This window comes from Oncorhynchus tshawytscha, linkage group LG30, assembly GCF_018296145.1.
Source record: "Oncorhynchus tshawytscha isolate Ot180627B linkage group LG30, Otsh_v2.0, whole genome shotgun sequence".
In the NCBI taxonomy this organism is placed as follows: domain Eukaryota; kingdom Metazoa; phylum Chordata; class Actinopteri; order Salmoniformes; family Salmonidae; genus Oncorhynchus; species Oncorhynchus tshawytscha.
Window position 1 is genome coordinate 6301556 of NC_056458.1, and position 18093 is coordinate 6319648.

The 18093-nt window shown below is 37.8% G+C and overlaps 1 protein-coding gene across 3 annotated transcripts in view; it reads right to left on the reverse strand.

Moving 5' to 3' along the window:
• The window catches only part of LOC112228924 (zinc finger and BTB domain-containing protein 20), a 48644-nt gene that overhangs the window by 19896 nt on the left and 10655 nt on the right, over positions 1-18093 (reverse strand). The gene's annotated exons all lie outside the window — the stretch shown is intronic.

Below are 18093 nucleotides of genomic sequence, written 5' to 3' on the forward strand. Positions count from 1 at the left end.
ACACGTTCTCTGGAGTGATGAATCATGCTTCACCATCTGGCAGTCCGACGGACGAATTTGGGTTTGGCGGTTGCCAGGAGAAAGCTACCTGCCCCAATGCATAGTGCCAACTGTAAAGAGGAATCATTTGGGCTAGTAAAGGGAAATCTTAATGCTACAGCACACAATGACATTCTAGATGATTCTGTGCTTCCAACTTTGTGGCAACAGTTTGGGGAAGGCCCTTTCCTGTTTCAGCATGACAATGTCCCCTGTGGCACAAAGCAAGGTCCATACAGAAATGCTTTGTTGAGGTCGGTGTGGAAGAACTTGACTGGCCTGCACAGAGCCCTGATCTCAACCTCATTGAATACCTTTAGGATGAATTGGAACACTACTGACTGCGAGCCAGGCCTAATCACCCAACATCATTAATACTCGTGGCTGAATCGAAGCAAGTCACCATAGCAAAGTTCCAACATCTAGGGGAAAGCCTTCCCAGAAAAGTGGAGGCTGTTATAGCAGCAAAGGGGGGAACCAAATCCATATTAATGCCCATGATTTTGGAATTAGATGTTCGACAAGAAGGTGTCTAAATACTTTTGGTGATGCAGTATATATATATATATATATATATATATATATATATATATATATATATATATATATATATATATATATAGTTGAAGTCAACCACTCACAAATTTCTTGTTATAACAAACTGTAGTTTTGGCAAGTCGGTTAGGACATCTACTTTGTGCATGACACAAGTAATTTTTCCAACAATTGTTTACAGACAGATTATTTAACTTATAATTCACTGTATCGCAATTCCAATGGGCCAGAAGTTTACACACACTAAGTTGTGCCTTTAAACAGCTTGGAAAATTCCAGAAAATTATGTCATGGCTTTAAAAGCTTCTGATGTCTAATTTACATAATTTGAGTCAATAGGAGGTGTACCTATGGATGTATTTCAAGGCCTACCTTCGAACTCAGTGCTTCTTTGCTTGACATCATGGGAAAATGAAAAGAAATCAGCCAAGACCTCAGAAAACAAATTGTAGACCTCCACAAGTCTGGTTCACCCTTGGGAGCAATTTCCAAATGCCTGTAGGTACCACGTTCATCTGTACAAACAATAGTACGCAAGTATAAACACCATGGGAGCACGCAGCTGCCCTACCACTCAGGAAGGAGACACGCTATGTCTCATAGAGATGCACGTACTTTGGTGCGAAAAGTGCAAATCAATCCCAGAACAACAGCAAACGACCTTGTGAAGATGCTGGAGGAAACAGGTAGAAAAGTATCTATATCCACAGTAAAACGAGTCCTATATCGACATAACCTGAAAGGCAGCTCAGCAAGGAAGAAGCCACTGCTCCAAACCACCATAAAAAAGCCAGACTACGGTTTGCAACTGCACATGGGGATAAAGATCGTACTTTTTGGAGAAATGTCCGCTTGTCTGATGAAACAAAAATAGAACTGTTTGGCCATAATGACCATCGTTGTGCTAGGTGGAAAAAGATGGAGACTTGCAAGCCGAAGAACACCATCCCAACCATGAAGCACGGGGTGGCAGCATCATGTTGTGGGGGTGCTTAGCTGCAGGAGGGACTGGTGCACTTCACAAAATATATGGCATCACGAGGAAGGAAAATATGTGGGCAGAACTGCAAGGAAGCCTACAAACCTGACTCAGTTACACCAGCTCTGTCAGGAGGAAGAGGCCAAAATTCACCCAACTTATTGTGGGAAGCTTGTGGAAGGCTATCCGAAACGTTTGACCCAAGTTAAACAATTTAAAGGCAATGCTACCAAATACTAATTGAGTGTATGTAAACTTCTGACCCACTGGGAATGTGATGAAATAAATAAAAGCTGAAATAAAACATTCTCTCAACTATTTTTCTGACATTTCACATTCTTAAAATAAAGTGGTGATCCTAACTGACCTAAAACGGGGAATTTTTACGAGGATTAAATGTCAGGAATTATGAAAAGATGAGTTTAAATGTATTTGGCTAAACTTCCGACTTCAACTGTAAATATCAAAAGTGGTGTTACTATGGCGTACCATATTAGGAGCTTATGATCAGTACCACTTGACAAAACTTTCGGATGGTAAGGGTGATCACAAGCGGCTAGATGTTCTTTACCATTCCGCCATCAGATTTGCCACCAATGCTCCTTATAGGACACATCACTGCACTCTATACTCCTCTGTAAACTGGTCATGTCTGTATACCCGTCGCAAGACTCACTGGTTGATGCTTATTTATAAAACCCTCTTAGGCCTCACTCCCCCATATCTGAGATATTTACTGCAGCCCTCATCCTCCACATACAACACCTGTCCTGCCAGTCACATTCTGTTAAAGGTCCCCAAAGCACACACATCCCTGGGTCGCTCGTCTTTTCAGTTCGCTGTAGCTAGCGACTGGAACAAGCTGCAACAAACACTCAAACTGAACAGTTCTATCTCTTCATTCAAAGACTCAATCATGGACACTCTTACTGACAGTTGTGGCTGCTTTGCGTGATGTATTGTTGTCTCTACCTTCTTGCCCTTTGTGCTGTTGTCTGTGCCCAATAATGTTTGTACCATGTTTTGTGCTGCTACCATGTTGTTGTCATGTTGTGTTGCTACCATGCTGTGTTGTCATGTGTTGCTGCCATGCTATGATGTTGTCTTAGGTCTCTCTTTATGTAGTGTTGTGTTGTCTGTCTTGTCGTGATGTGTGTTTAGTTCTATATTTTATTTTATTGTTAGTTTATTTTTAATCCGAGCCCCTGTCCCCGCAGGAGGCCTTTTGCCTTCTGGTAGGCATTCATTGTCAATAATAATTTGTTCTCAACTGACTTGACTAGTTAAATAAAGGTTAAATAAAAAATAAACAGTCAAATCATATATACCATAACACATAAGGCATTCATGGAGAAACACAAAAAGGCATTCAGCTACACCCAGCATGTGATTCTGAGGTTTACAGAGACTCTAAGCTATACAAGTTTACAGTGGGGTACGAAATTATTGACACCCTTGAAAATGATGAGCAAAAATGACTGTATAAAATACATAATTGAAATACTGAGCTATATTGCACGCAAAACATTTTTGGAAATGATATTATTTTATACTAATACAATTTGCTCAGAAATATATTTTGTTTAACCCTTTACACTCGTCTCTGTATAGAAGTTGAAAATGGCATGGGCACTGATAAATGCCTAAATTGGTACAGTAACATGCTCTACATAACGTCCGAGCTCGGCCTCTGTGCTTCACAGCTCTGTAGGGTTTTGACTGACAAGACGCTCTAAACGTGAGCATTGCGCGCAACAAGAAACTGCCCCCATCCCTCCAGCTAATTGGGCAACTGTCGCAAAAAAAAAATTGGACTGACCGAGTGAGGGAAATTCTGTAAATTAAGAGGACTCGATGTAATGTTTGAAAGATTAGACGTTGAGGATTAAAAAGGAAATACTGCTTTGATGTCATACAAGGAAGTCCAAATGTGCACTTCACATTTTCATGTCATAAAACTCATGTCATATACAGTGTCCACGTTTATGATCACTATGTTCGATGACATGTTATTATACCCGGGGTTATGCTGAACAGAATTAGCCTATGTTTGTCTACTGTGATGAACATTTGCAGCGACACACGCACTTGAACGCCTTCATAACTCCTTTCTATGAGCACCTATATCTGTTCCCCTCAATTGCATTGTGAAAGCTTAAGACCGCAATATTGTGTTTTATAGTGGACCGTTGTGTGACGGCGGAGATGCAGGGTTGTGTTCCAAACAAAACGACTACAAGTGTTCTTGCTCGAGTTCCTCAACGGCACAGCTAGGAGAGCTCAAAAAAACAAACACATTACATGTGAAGACTCTTTTTTTGAGATTACTTGGGAAATGTGCACACTTTGGAGAGGTGTGTGGCCACTTGGAGACACCAGTTAGTCCTCTCACTCAAGCTCTTGTAATTATTTTGTCTTATGTTGCACCTACAACACATTTTTCAGGAATGTTCTTACCATGATACTGAATGTATCCCAGAGTATTTTCAGATTTCGTTATCAACAAATGTGGCAAAAAGTACAGTAAATGTCAAATGCACATAAAATCAACAGTGTAATGATTGTGTTCAGTCTTGTGTCAGGTGAACTGTTGTGTCCTCACCTTTGGTCTAATAATTCCCATAATCTCCAAACTGTTCCCTTTCAATTGCTACCATGGTTATAACTTTTATATTTATTCTGTAAGAAACATTTCAATTTAGCCCTATCCATATAGGCCAATTCCCACGAGTTAACAAGAAATTACACTTTTTTTTAATGAAAATAAAGTACGTGTCAAAATGATTGACACCGCTGTTTTCCATACCTTTCAATAGCTCACCTTGCGAGCATAACGACACTGAGCCTTTTTCTAAAAGAGAAAGTATTGGTCACATTGAGTGGGATCGTAGACAATTCTTCCATACAGAATTTTTCCAGATCCTTGATCTCCTTCGTCTGCGCTTAGGGACTGCCCTCTTCATATCAATCCACAGGCTTTTAATGGGTTTCAAGTCTGGAGACTAAAATGGCAATTGCAAAATGCCGATTTTGTGGCCAAATTAAGCATTTCTTTGTGGATCCACTTGTGGCCACGTTTCAGCCTCCTAGCAGAGGCAACCAGGTTTTTTGGGCTAAAATGTCCACGTACTGGGTAAAGTTCATGATGCCGTTGACCGTAACATCAAGGATCCACACCCATATTTTACAGTAGGTATTGGGGTTCTTTTCTGCTCATAAATTCTCATTTGGATGCCAAACCCACCAGTGGTGTTAGTGGCCAAAGCCCTTTATTTTCATGTCATCTGACCAAAGCACTGGTTCCAATCCAAGTGCCAACTCGAGGGATGTACATTTGTTGGGTGACACGAAGAAGAAATAACCCTAGCGTTTAGAGACATTGTTACTTGTTAAACAAAATATTTATCTGAGCAATTGTGCTAGCAGAAACACATTTGACCATACAATATAGCTCAGTGTTTCAATTATTTATTTTATACAGTCATTTCTGCTCATCTTTTATCAAGGGTGTCAATCATTTTGGATCATACTCTATGTGCACGACCACAAACTGTAAGAGTCCAACTACGGCCAATTTATGCCTCCTCGGGTTTTTACTGTTGGAGGAAATGGAGGAAATGTCCATATGTCAAACTCAAAATAAACCTATTCATATCATGAAGTTCGCTGATGGATAAATAAATACTCATATTTAATTTGAACCGTTCTGTGGTGGTCTTCTTGTTTAGATGCTGCGACTGATATGCTTATAGTACAACACAAGCAAATGTATTCTCGTCAACTCAGCCAAATGTGTCAATGTCTTCCCATTCAAAAAATGTAATAATATTTCTGTCCATATGTGTCCTTCATCTATTGCAATCTATTTTGCTGAATGGTCTTCATGAATAGGATCATACAGTATACAGTAGGAGTATTATGTTAAACACTGAGCTTGATTAAAACCCTTACATTTCAGTAGATGTGTATGTGGGTAACCAACAACAGTTTTAATATTCTAAGGCGCCAACAATCCTTACATTTATTTGACTGGGAAAATGTACTCACATCAAAGTTACACAACTTGTATTAACTTCCGTTCCTGACTGCAACAGACAAAGAAGACATAACATGTGACGGCAATGAATACGGAATTGTCTCCATAAATACTTTATGTAATTTATCTTTTCATCCGATTTTATTTCCTGCTTTTGGTTATCTTACCCAGTCTGCTCTGAGCTGAGATATTTATTTTTCCAAAAAAAAAAGGGGGCTTTATTTATCCTTGCATACTTTCCATTGTATTAGTAGGCCTATGCCCCTGGCAGACCAGCCAGATGAACAGGATTAAACACTGATTTGTAGATGCACAGCAGCAGTCAAAGACAACCTTTGGGAAAAACAAAGAAATTGACATACAGTAAAATATCATAAACCAAGAGAACACAATGTGATGCCCGACTAGTTAAAACACAAAAAAGGGGTACAAAAAGGGTTCTTCGGGTGTCCCCATAGGAGAACCCATTTCGGTTCCAGGTAGAACTCTTTTCCGTTCCTTGTGGAACCTTCCGGGTAAAGGGTTCTACAAGGAAACCAAGAGGGTTCTTCCTGAAACCAAAAGGGTTGCACCTGGAACCAAATAGGGTTCTTCAAAGGGTTATCCTGTTCTCCAACGGGGACAGCTGAAGAACCTTTTTAGATCCTAGATAACACTTTTTTTTTTTATTTTACAGAAGAGAGTCATTGTTTATCATTTTTTATTTTAGAAGGCATGGTTTGGAGTAGGATTGTTAGTGTGATGTTTGAAAGAAATAGAGAGATAGTAGGCTTAATTAAGCTTTAATTTCCTTGAAAATATGACTTTACTGAATACATGTGGACCTCATTAACCTGTTTCCTAACAACCAAATGCCTGTGGTGGTTACAATACAGCAGATTGACATGCAACATCACCTCTAAGTCGATAGCTGTGTGCCACAACATTAATAATGTTTACCTCCATTGTCTTACTGAATTATAGTTTGCGGCACAGTAAATAAAGCTGTGAGCTTGTGTTGTTTGTTTTCTATGTTGGACAAAATGGCACCATGGTTCCATAACAAGCCATTGCTTTGTACTAAATCACAGGGTTTTAGGTCAAACAGCTCAAAGGAAACGAGCTTGGAAAGCCTCGCCAACTAAGCCATCCAAGAAATTACATCATAATTCAATTGCTCAGACACATTATGGCCATTTTTTTGTGTTAAAATCACAGCTAAGATGTTGATGATTCTCTCATGGCAGCCATATTATTTGGATATAGGGACTTTACAAAAGACCTTCCAATGATGCCATGAACCAAGTCTGAAGCCATGAACCAAGTCTGAAGCCATGAACCAAGTCTGAAGCCATGAACCAAGTCTGAAGCCATGAACCAAGCCTGAAGCCATGAACCAAGCCTGAAGCCATGAACCAAGCCTGAAGCCATGAACCAAGCCTGAAGCCATGAACCAAGCCTGAAGCCATGAACCAAGCCTGAAGCCATGAACCAAGTCTCAAGCCATTGCTATGCAGCTGAAAAGATGTTGAGTGATGCATGGCAACAGCTGAAACACACCAATACCAATAGGACATCCTCAATTGTCTAGTGACCCCTTATAATCCATACAATCACAATAAGGTCCCAGCAGCTACACTTGCGGACCCCTGATGAAGTTGAATGTGTAAGCACACTTGCCAGGACAGTAGTCACTCTTTGACTTCTCTATTGCCTATCCAGTATGCCCATTGCCCAACACTGACTAAACGTCAGACCTTCCTATTCCTACTATCAGATCATTTGTGGTAAATATCTCAGTATGAATTTGAATTCAAGTACAATGGTACATTCTATATTTAAGGAGAGTCATAAAATGTACATATCATCATGCACGCATATGCAAGCGCACACACGGTATGCACTCACTCTCTCACTCACTCACATTTGAAAGCACATAAAGCGGCCTTTTTCTATTCTCACCATAGTGCTTTGGAAAAGTGACAAAGTGCTGAAATCATGAGGGAAATTACACTAGTTTACAATAAGCCAGCCAATGCAGGTGTAATAGTGCGGTCAGGGACATTCTATGATGACCTGATGACAAAGGCCTCTGCATGGCTAGATTTAGACAAGACGAGCATATACATTTCCTCCCTGGCTTCAGTTGCAATCTAGACATGTAAAGCCACCTGCCTGAGGGGTGAAGTGAGGTGAATACAGGCAACAAAGGCTTCAGCTGCTCAGACTGTCACTCACAACAGTGATTCCATTTTAGCTGTGACACAGTGGGTGAGCAGCAGCCAGCTCCTACCTGCAGTGAATGCTAATCAGTCCAGGGGTCTGTATCACTGCCTCCTTCCCTCCTCCCTCCCCTGCCTTGGACGAAAGGGGCTGATGATCCTTCAAAATTAATTAGATCCTTTTTGGAGGCAGCCATTTTCTTTCACTCATTATGCCTCTGCCAAAATCTGTAGCTTTTTCTTTTCATCCCCGTCCAGGGGGAATCCAACTATACTTGCGAAATATGTTCTTAAAAACAAAAATGCATTTATTTGTCTGATATCGATCTTCGCCACAGCTCTCCCTTTCTCTCTCTATCTCTCTCCCTGCACTGTGTTTCCCTCTGTAGTTAGCTGTCAATAAGTCCCCAGAGGTCAGTTCATCTGCTAGAAATCAGACACAATGCTCCAGACTGCCAGTGCCATGCCCTGCTGCCACAACAAAGACCACAAGGGAAAGAAAAAAAAGGTGGGAAGAGAGCAGCATCACCAGTCTGACTTCAGGTTAATCAGAGCTGCTTTAACTAGTTGGCAACCTCATGACAAATACTGTGCTGAATTTGGAAATCAGTTTCATCTAGGGGGGGGTGAAAAGGTGGGGGATGGGGTTGAGGACAGAGATGAGAGGCGGGTTTGTGAAAGGAGACGATGTCAGCCATGTGAATAATATACATCTTGAATATGCAAATGTGACTTCAATACACACAACAAGCGTATATTTTCTCCTTGATACATGTGAGCCTACATGGGGGGGAGGGGTTTCATGGAAATGAACCAACCCATTTGCTTCCTTGGGCGATGAATAATCTGGGATGTGTATTGTGTTGTGCATACTGTGCCATTTACAAGAATATTCCGACCTATTCTGATTTTATTTACTGCTAATAGCTATTATCCATTAATGCCAGCACATAGTGTTTTGCTTCTTTTTTGTTGTTACACCTGAGTACTATCAATCTGGTTCAACCATTTCATCGCCATGTAATTCATACTGCCGTGCCGAAAATAAAGCCGAAGACAATGGGTCCGCGTTCAACAATTGTATGGTATTTGCACACTGACGATATTGAAAAAAAAACAACAAAAAAACATTTTTACACCAGACAAAATAATTATAAACACAAATGTCATGAGTGGAAAACGTCATTCAAACCTAATTTGTTTCCTGTCACGGTATTGTTGATGTAAACTAAGGTATTGGTCAGACAGACATCAAACCCATTAGCAGCTGCCCTACGGTTTCATCGAGGCATGTCTATAATTTCACACAATTTTCTAAATTGTTTGACTAACATGAATAACCAAATACACATAGGTCACATCTATTCATTCACAGTAAGGAGCTACATTGCACATAAATTCACCAAAAAGTATACTAAATCTGGATACGGCATAAATAAACAGAAGGTAAATGGAACAATACTCCAAATGACACTCTGATCTGAATACATTATTGGCCAATTGATTGTTCAGTTCTCTCCCATCAACATTCTGTTGGGTAATTCAATTAATGAGCAATATACAGGACTACATCTCTTATTACAGTTGAGTGGTTTAAAATCAAACCCTTGTGCTATTAAGTATAAACATACAAATGACCTGATAACATGCTTAATGCACCCAAAATGCACAAACACTCTTTAGTAGAATGACTGGAAGCTCAATCTCAGGTTTTAATAGATTTATCCTTTGTTCTGCTAATGAACTTTGTTGGCAGAAAATCCATCACGTTTGAAAATCAACATTAACAAAACACCTACACACTGCTACAAATATCTAAAAATCCCTCCAACAAAAAAAGGTCATGTTGTCATGACGTGATGTGCTGAGTTGTCTACACCTCCTTACTAGCTTTTTTCTCATTTTCAAAACATGTGTCGGACTTAACGAAGCTGAAACATGCGCTGTGGGCATGTTTCTAAAAAAGGTACAGTAATTGGTACGTGCCAATACTACAGGCCATTGAAATCAAAGCAATACCACCACTCAACACATCAGAATGAGTTCATTAATGATAAATAAGATGATAAACATTGCCCTGTTCTAAATCTAAGTTCTCTCTATTCTTAATGTTTTGGGGTCATTTGAGTTTTTGCCAACAATGTATAAGCTTAAAAAAAAAAAAGTTTAAAAATGATCAAACGGATCAGTCCTTGTATCCACATCGATGAATTTGACAGTGGTTACATTTCAGGCTCACAGGCTGTTGAAATTACTCATTGTGGTTCCAGTAAAATGAGAGCAAAATGTTAGGTTAGGGACTGTAAGAGCACTGTTGCCATACCATCTCAGAATTGTTATGAAAGCACTACTGAACGTTATGCAACAATCTATAACAAATACATTAGAGGGGATGTTGCGTTAAAAGCTTGTTGTTGTCGGTTTTGTCATAACTGTAGCCTGCATTGCTTTAAAAAAAAATTTTTTTTTAAATCTCCAGAATGAGCTGGAAATATAATGGGAACATTTTATGATAGGTAGAACGATCGGGGCGGCAGGTAGCCTAGTGGTTAGAGCATTGGGCCAGTAATTGCAAAGGTTGCTAGATCGAATCCCTCGAGCTGACAAGGTACAAATCTGTTGTTCTGCCCCTCAACGAAGCAGTTAAGCCACTGTTCCTAGGCCGTCAATGAAAATAAGAATTTGTTCTTAACTGACTTGCCTGGTTAAATAAAGGTGAAATAAAAACTTATTGAATGGACTACAGCTTACGCTGTGTGACCAAGTGCTTATTTGCAAGTAGCCTACACAGTGTAATGGGAACATTATGGTCTGTTCAACCATTGTACTTCAGTTTTTATTTTTATTTGAAACATGACAAAATAAGGTTCTGTATATTTGCATTCTTCTGTAAACATTTTGTGAACCTTCTTCTGAGACTTGCTGAGTTATGCAAGTATGCAAGGTAGCCAAATAGGGTGTAAAACCAATAGAATCGACTCATTAGCATTAGCCGTAATGGGAAAAACTGTTGCGTTGTGGTATACCAGGAGATCAGTAGCTGGGCCGGGGTTTGTGGGTGAGCTCATAGAGCTAGTCCTTCGATCTAACATTTGAATCCCATCATTGTGAGGAAAGTAACGTTTACAGAGCGGGGGGAAACCCCTGAGCGCCCAGATGCTTTGTTAAGGCAGTTTTTCCTCGTTCTTTTTCTTTCGATGGCACTACTGAATCTATTAGGACTATGTTTTCCTATGGGAAATGCTAACAGTCCAGCGTCTTGGTAATGAGTGTGACGTTGGCGTAGGCACACAAGACGTTTCTTGAGATTACGAGAAATGTATTACGTGACCAGAACATGACACAGTTTCCCGTGATCTTGAGATAACAAAAGTAAAGACTAGAGCTACTTGAAAACATGCAATGAGGTAACAATTCATCAAAGTTTGAGGCAATTATGCCATCACTAAGTAAAGCACTAACACTAACTATAGCACTAACTAACTATAGCACTAACTTACTATAGCACTAACTAACTATAGCACTAACTATAGCACTAACACTAACTATAGCACTAACACAAACTATAGCACTAACTAACTATAGCACTAACTAACTATAGCAATAACACTAACTATAGCACTAACTAACTATAGCACTAACACTAACTATAGCACTAACTAACTATAGCACTAACTAACTATAGCACTAACACTAACTATAGCACTAACTAACTATAGCACTAACACTAACTATAGCACTAACTATAGCACTAACTAACTATAGCACTAACTATAGGACTAACACTAACTATAGCACTAACACTAACTATAGCACTAACTATAGCACTAACACTAACTATAGCACTAATACAAACTATAGCACTAACTAACTATAGCACTAACACTAACTATAGCACACTAACACTAACTATAGCACTAACTAACTATAGCACTAACACTAACTATAGCACTAACTAACTATAGCACTAACTAACAACTATAGCACTAACACTAACTATAGCACTAACACTAACTATAGCACTAACTAACTATAGCACTAACACTAACTATAGCACTAACACTAACTATAGCACTAACACTAACTATAGCACTAACTATAGCACTAACTAACTATAGCAACTAACTAACACTAACTAACTATAGCACTAACACTAACTATAGCACTAACACTAACTATAGCACTAACACTAACTATAGCACTAACTAACTATAGCACTAACACTAACTATAGCACTAACTAACTATAGCACAAACACTAACTATAGCACTAACTAACTAACTAACTAGCACTAACACTAACTATAGCACTAACTAACTACAGCACTAACTAACTATAGCACTAACACTAACTATAGCAATAACACTAACTATAGCACTAACTAACTATAGCACTAACACTAACTATAGCACTAACTAACTATAGCACTAACACTAACTATAGCACTAACACTAACTATAGCACTAACTAACTATAGCACTAACACTAACTATAGCACTAACTAACTATAGCACTAACACTAACTATAGCACTAACACTAACTATAGCACTAACACTAACTATAGCACTAACTAACTATAGCACTAACACTAACTATAGCACTAACACTAACTATAGCACTAACTAACTATAGCACTAACACTAACTATAGCACTAACTAACTATAGCACTAACACTAACTATAGCACTAACACTAACTATAGCACTAACACTAACTATAGCACTAACTAACTATAGCACTAACACTAACTATAGCACTAACTAACTATAGCACTAACACTAACTACAGCACTAACTAACTATAGCACTAACACTAACTATAGCACTAACACTAACTATAGCACTAACACTAACTATAGCACTAACACTAACTATAGCACTAACTAACTATAGCACTAACACTAACTATAGCACTAACACTAACTATAGCACTAACACTAACTATAGCACTAACACTAACTATAGCACTAACTATAGCACTAACACTAACTATAGCACTAACTTAACTATAGCACTAACACTAACTATAGCACTAACACTAACTATAGCACTAACACTAACTATAGCACTAACTAACTATAGCACTAACACTAACTATAGCACTAACACTAACTATAGCACTAACTAACTATAGCACTAACACTAACTATAGCACTAACTAACTATAGCACTAACAACTAACTATAGCACTAACTAACTATAGCACTAACACTAACTATAGCACTAACTAACTATAGCACTAACACTAACTATAGCACTAACTAACTATAGCACTAACACTAACTAACTAACTATAGCACTATAACACTAACTATAGCACTAACTAACTATAGCACTAACACTAACTATAGCACTAACTAACTATAACTATAGCACTAACACTAACTATAGCACTAACTAACTATAGCACTAACACTAACTAACTAACTATAGCACTAACTAACTATAGCACTAACACTAACTATAGCACTAACACTAACTATAGCACTAACACTAACTATAGCACTAACACTAACTATAGCACTAACTAACTATAGCACTAACTAACTATAGCACTAACACTAACTATAGCACTAACACTAACTATAGCACTAACACTAACTATAGCACTAACTAACTATAGCACTAACACTAACTATAGCACTAACTAACTATAGCACTAACACTAACTATAGCACTAACTAACTATAGCACTAACACTAACTATAGCACTAACTAACTATAGCACTAACACTAACTATAGCACTAACTAACTATAGCACTAACACTAACTATAGCACTAACTAAACTATAGCACTAACACTAACTATAGCACTAACTAACTATAGCACTAACACTAACTATAGCACTAACACTAACTATAGCACTAACACTAACTATAGCACTAGCACTAACTATAACTAACTATAGCACTAACACTAACTATAGCACTAACTAACTATAGCACTAACACTAACTATAGCACTAACACTAACTATAGCACTAACACTAACTATAGCACTAACTAACTATAGCACTAACTAACTATAGCACTAACTATAGCACTAACTAACTATAGCACTAACACTAACTATAGCACTAACACTAACTATAGCTCTAACTAAATATAGCACTAACACTAACTATAGCACTAACTAACTATAGCACTAACTAACTATAGCACTAACACAAACTATAGTACTAACTAACTATAGCACTAACTAACTATAGCACTAACACTAACTATAGCACTAACACTAACTATAGCACTAACACTAACTATAGCACTAACACTAACTATAGCACTAACACTAACTATAGCACTAACTAACTATAGCACTAACACTAACTATAGCACTAACACTAACTATAGCACTAACTAACTATAGCACTAACTAACTATAGCACTAACACTAACTATAGCACTAACACTAACTATAGCACTAACTAACTATAGCACTAACTATAGCACTAACACTAACTATAGCACTAACACTAACTATAGCACTAACACTAACTATAGCACTAACACTAACTATAGCACTAACTAACTATAGCACTAACTAACTATAGCACTAACACTAACTATAGCACTAACTAACTATAGCACTAACTAACTATAGCACTAACTAACTATAGCACTAACACTAACTATAGCACTAACTAACTATAGCACTAACACTAACTATAGCACTAACTAACTATAGCACTAACTAACTATAGCACTAACACTAACTATAGCACTAACTAACTATAGCACTAACTAACTATAGCACTAACTAACGATGGCAACAACAAAAAAATTGTCTGAACAACTTGTTCACTTAATTCATTGCATGTCAACAACTCCCAGCCAACACCCCTTCTACTTAATTCCTAGCATGATTTACTTTGCATTCATGATGTTTATCATAAATACTTACAGATGTAGGATTTAAATTGGATCACCCTCTTGCAGGAGAACAATTTAAAACTTGGATTTGAGGTTTAAAATGGCTTCTAAAGAAATTTCAGACTGGATTTTCCCTCATGAAAAATGTATCAACGCCTACAAAAATGGCCATTAATTATAACATAATAATAATAATTCACATTTTCTGTTGCTGCAGGATTATTTCAAACTGGCTCAAAATCCTACATCTGTACAAATGGCTAAAGTATCTTGAATATCTTAACATTAATCAAGACAGGAACTCAAAACAAAGTTGAGGCTCAACCATAAATTATTCTCAAACCATTGATCAAGTTCATCTTGCAGTAGACTACAAACAGTACTTGTAAAAGCAGTCAATATCAGGATGCTGTTTGAATCTCGGGCTTGGTTGCCTTTTGATATGCATTTTAGTGGGTTTCGTGTTTCACAAAGCCATTCAGAAAACAAACCATTTGACCACTCATGTGACCGTCTTTAAAATGCTTTAACCCTGAAGCAGATATTTGCACAATTGCAGTCTCATTATTTTGGCACAGCAGGTGTCCATGGCAACTGCCACATTTGGAAGAAGAAAAAAAGGAAGAAAAATATATATAAACACTTGACCTATAGGATGTAATAAGGAATCTCTGAAAAAAAACAGTCATAGATTTTACAAACAAAGCGTTCTGTCATTGCATTATACCATACCACACTCCAAAGCCAAACTCAACACAGACTTCTGAATAAGGGTATGTTGTATAAAAGATACAGTCATATTGTGTCTTGTTAGCTCTTATAACCTTTGACCTCTCTATAATAGTTATGCTGGCAGACTCATCTTAGTTCGGTGCCAATGGCCTGCTGGCCAGCTTCTCATCCAGCTACTGTAACTAGCTTCAAAAACTTACACATTGCATCAGAGATAGAGAACATTTCAAACACACTCTCTCACACACACGCACACACACACAAACACTTACACAAAGTATTGTTTGTTGTTAATCAGAAGGGGTAGACGCAAACTGCCAACCTGAAAATATAAGGTCTTTATAAACTTGACCCATAGATTAATAATGGTGTTGCAAGGAGAACTAGTTAAGAAAGCCAGCCATTTCACAAGAATGAAGCAACGGGCCAGAAGCTCGCTGTTGTTTTTCCTGTTTCAGAAAATAATAGCAATGTGATTTAGGCTAGAGTGAACTGTGACGACTACGGTGTTGTATTAAAAGTTTAGTAATCCATTAAAACCATAAACCATTTGGCATTGTCTCAATATTTAAATTTGTAATGACAGAGGGACTCTTAAAAAAAATTAAATAAGAGCTATGTCAGCTAATCGTGATAACAAATATTTTGTTGTTGCTCAACAGAAACGTTGTCAAGGAAAGTGCAACAACCAAATCATGAAATAGGTAAACGCCTGCTATCGTCTTCACCAGATTACATAAAATATATTTCTTAAATCAATACATTCCATGACAATACGTTTGAGTGAACTATATCCTCTTTGACGGCACAATTTAGGCTTTGGACAAAACAATCATTTGCACAACTACTGGCTAATGTGTAAGGCTGTTGCAGACACAGATAGTACGAGGACAAATCAAATAAAAACCTCGACCAGCAAAGTTGCTAGAATGTACAAGTCATTCTAGCAAATATTTAATTTGTCAAAATGTAATTGTGATACCTCGATAATTGTCCTTTAGAATGTAAAATGGCCTGCAGTAGACTACCAAAGCTTGCATGAACATAGGTTACAGTCATGTATTATCTCACACAGTATAACAATTGAACAGAGATTAAACAACACGTGAGACAAGCTAGTTTTACTATGCTTGACATGCAAGCTGCTGCAACATGTAAAAGCAAGTAGAGAGCAGAAATTCTTAGAAATTCTTGAAAGAAAAATAACAATGTGTCTGGATCACTAGGTCATATCCCCATTGTGACCTGTTTTCTCTTACCCCTACAAGAAAGCACACTTGCCACAATCTCTCTAAAAAAAAGGTTCGCTACCTAGCTGTTAAATACTCTGAATCAGTCAGCACACTTTCTAAAAATAATACTGAGAAGCTAGCTTATGTAAAGAGTATATTATGAGTATCATTTGACAATCCTGATCCATTTCATGCAAGAAAGAATGCAAATGCGGAGTGTCTGTTTCTTCAGTGGATATTCATAAAGCAAAAATAGATTTGTTTGTGCATAAACCAAAATTATTTCATAAAAGAAATAGGGCCTAACTGTTTTCATCGGCAAAGCAAAACATCTAAAGATATGACTGCCAACTATTTCCTGAAAAATAATTGCTACCCTATTAATAAAAAGTAACAAGGTGTAGAAAGTCCAAGTAGCATTTACTTTGTGGGTCAACTCTGGTTTTATAACACAAATGCTGTTGTGCAGATTATACGTCTCCGGTTTTTCCATTGCACACCAATGTCACTGTGTGTTTTTTAATGGGATATAGTCCGTCTTACAGCTTTGGCTACAAGTGTTGTTCACTAGCATGGGGTCTAAAAGGCTTTTCAGGAGGTCTAGGTGTAAACAAGTAGAATATAAACTTCTAAACTTACGATGGGATAATCCACACATTTTCCTGAAGAAACCATTTTATTTATTTTCTAAAAACCATCTTCAGAAACTTTCCCTTTTGAATACACAGTGATCTCACCATGACTTGTAGAAAACCATATGGTTGGCGGGGTTAGCTGAGGACACACATGCACCTTGGCAAACATACAACTTCCCTATTAGAATCCAAGATACATTTCTCACATCAGTGAAATGCCCGAGTCCTCGTGGATGTGTTTAAAGAGTAAGACGGAGAAAAAAGTCATTACATGACCATCTCTTTTGCCTAAATCAAATCAGTTTTTAAGGAACTCAAGAACAGCACAGCAAGAACATACAGACACTACTGTAAAGGCTAAAAGAGATTCTAAAACAATAAACTACTGTAGGTTACAAAGTCCTTAGATCAATGGCAATCTACCATAAAGTTCACTAAATATGTGTTAGTGCTTACTTGTTCTACTCCATCATACCCCCACGGAGGTATTTTCTTTTGAATGTGCTGAGAAAAATGCATGGTTTGAATAATAATGGCTTTGTTTCACTTTATTTAACTCAAACATTGTCTAATAAATCCCAAATACATAAACATGGTAACAATATTATTTTCCATTGTGCCCCTTGGCTGCGGTGTGGGTTTGATTGTAATTCAGCCTTATTATCTGACGATCAAGCTGATTCACTCTACATTGTAAGAAGTAGTCATGTTAGATCTGGCACAGAAAACTGACTTACATAGTACTGTCAACGAAATAAGCCTAGACAAGAGAGATAATATAGGCCTACTGCTTGACACCATATAGAAAAGCCT